General features: G+C 42.2%; 1 non-coding gene across 1 annotated transcript; it reads left to right on the top strand.

Moving 5' to 3' along the window:
* Positions 1 to 1,197: 1,197 nt before the first annotated feature.
* On the top strand, positions 1,198 to 1,305 carry LOC112774101 (small nucleolar RNA R71). Its single transcript, XR_003188607.1, has one exon. It is a non-coding gene; the product is annotated as a small nucleolar RNA R71 (small nucleolar RNA).
* Positions 1,306 to 2,540: the final 1,235 nt, after the last annotated feature.

Genomic DNA, 2,540 nt, shown 5'->3' on the forward strand with positions numbered 1-2,540 from the left:
ATCAAAAAGAGGAACCGTTACCTCAACCTTTTTGAATATCTCTACCATTTTGGGATCAGGTTCCAGCTGCTTCCTGGGCTTCCTTGCAAGTTGTGGAAATGGAATGGGAATGGTGTCTTCTGCAGTATCTGCGCCCTGTGGTGCTTTCTCCTGTGGTTGAACTTCTTTTTTTTCAGCTATGTCCTGTATGTCCTCTTCCTCTTCAACATCTTCTATTTCCACTACCTCTTCAGCTGAGGCGTGTTTTGGTGGGCTTAGCTCCTCCTGATTCCTCTCCTGCAGTGTGGTTCCGGACCTGAGGGTGATGACATTAATGCCACCCTTTGGATTGGGTAATGGTTGAGAGGGGATTCCACTGGAGCTCATAGGTTGGTTATTGGAGTTATTCATTGATCCAATTTGTGAGACAAGAGCTTGCAAAGTAGCGTTCAGACCATTTAGAGTGGCATTAATGTTATTTTCCATGGTCTGCTGTCTCCGATCAATGGATTGTAGTAAATCATCATTAGAAGATGAGGAAGGATAAGTAATTTGAGAGGTCTGCTGTTGGGTATTCTGTGGTCCTTGGGATTGTCTCAGGTGAGGTGCTCTGTAAGGCTGGTTCTGGTTCTGCTGCCTGTTGTTGTTATTATTCCACCTCTGATTTCCCTGATTGTCTCTGCCTCCTCTATTGTTGTTGTTGTCCCTCCAATTCTGGTTAGAATTGTCCTGCCATCCATGGTTGTAATTGCCACCTTGATTGTACCCTTGGTTGGGGCGGTCATAGAAGTTATGAGTGGCTGCCACGGTGTTGTCTTCCTGCTGGAGCTGCGGACATTCATCAGTATAGTGGCTATAATCAGCACAGATTCCGTAAACTCTCTGTGGGACTAACTGTTGGTTTTGCTGTGGTAGAGAAGGTTGAGCTTGCTACACTTGTTGTTGATTCAATTGCATCTGCTTCAGCAAGTTGGTCATTTCATAGATACTCTGAGTTAGAGCAGCAGTCTCTCTGCTAGAGGATACTTCTGCAACAGCTTTTGAACGGCCTTGTTTCTGCCTGTGATTCCGAGTGGATTCAGCTAAGTCGCTGATCAATTGCCATGCCTCATCAGTAGTCTTGTACTTTTTCATAGACTCATTTCTAGCACTTTCCAATGTGGTCTTATCTTGGGGCCTCATGCCCTGTGTGACGTAACCGAACAACACTATCTTGTCAATCATATGATGGGGGCATGCTTCTAGAAGATTATTGAAGCACTCCCAGTATTCATAGAGAGTCTCAGATTCATCTTGAACAATCATGGAAATGTCTTTCCTCAGTTTATCAGTAACTTCAGCTAGAAAGAATTTTTCCAAGAATTCTCTTCTCAGTGTATCCCAGTTTGATACAGTTGCTGCTGGTTGAGTGTAGTACCACTCTCTTGTCTTCCCTTCAAGAGAAAACGGGAAAGCTTTTAGCAAAATTGAAGTTTCATCTGCACCATCACACCTGACAGTAGAACAGGCTGCTTGAAAATCTCTCAGGTGCTTGATAGGCTCCTGAGCAGGCAAGTCATGAAACTTGGGCATCAAATTGAGCTGTGCGGTCTTTATTTCAAAGTCTGTAGCCACCACTGGGTGATGCGCATGAAATGGTTGCATTGTAAAATCAGGGGCTCCAGCCTCCTGGATAGTAACTCTCCTAGCTGCTGCCATGTTACCTGCACGTAAATCAACCAAATCAATAGAACGGGGGCTGGTTTCTTTCTCAAGTGACGTTTCAGATCCACCCTCAGAGAAGACTAACCGACGCCGAGCTTGCCTTATTCGTGAAATAGTTCTTTCAATCTCAGGATCGAATACTGGCAAGTTTGGATCAGGAAGTGAACGCGTCATCTAACGAAAGAAACAAGCAGCTCATAGTAGCAAAATAAAATAAAATGCAAATAAATAAAATCCAATCAATAACTTTAGCACTCTATTGCAACTCCCTGGCAACGGCGCCAAAAATTGACGTGGCGGAAATTGGCGAGTCAAGAATTGTTATAAAATATGCATTGCAAGTATAGCTCTTAACCAACCAGAATTCCGCTTATCAATTTAGAAGGGTTGTCACAAAAATTAAAATTAAAATACTGGGAGTATGAATCCCAGGTCGTCTCCCAACGAGTTGCAGAAAGGTGTGCTATTTTATTAATCAGATATTTTCAAAAAGAGTTTGAGTTGAATAAACAAGAAATTAAATAGGGGAAATTAAGTAATTTAAATAAAAGCCTTGACTGGGAGTAGATTAATTGGAAGCCCTATTCTTGTTGCAGTACTCTCAAGATTAATTGATAATTGAAGGTTGTTCTGTTTAGTTATCCCTTACTAAGTAAAGGAAAGTCAAACAAGTTGGAATGCTGTTTTTATTCATAAGTCCCTATCCGCTTACTTGGAAGGACTGGTGTTAGTGACTAGATGGCAATCCAACAATAAACCCAATTACAATTTCTCTTTTGAGCATTCCAACTCAAGGGTTCCTTTCAATCAACTTCCCATCAAGTTAGGGAACTACTCGCTCATTGTGAATGTAGAAC

Source organism: Arachis hypogaea, chromosome 18 (genome assembly GCF_003086295.3).
Source record: "Arachis hypogaea cultivar Tifrunner chromosome 18, arahy.Tifrunner.gnm2.J5K5, whole genome shotgun sequence".
Classification (NCBI taxonomy): domain Eukaryota; kingdom Viridiplantae; phylum Streptophyta; class Magnoliopsida; order Fabales; family Fabaceae; genus Arachis; species Arachis hypogaea.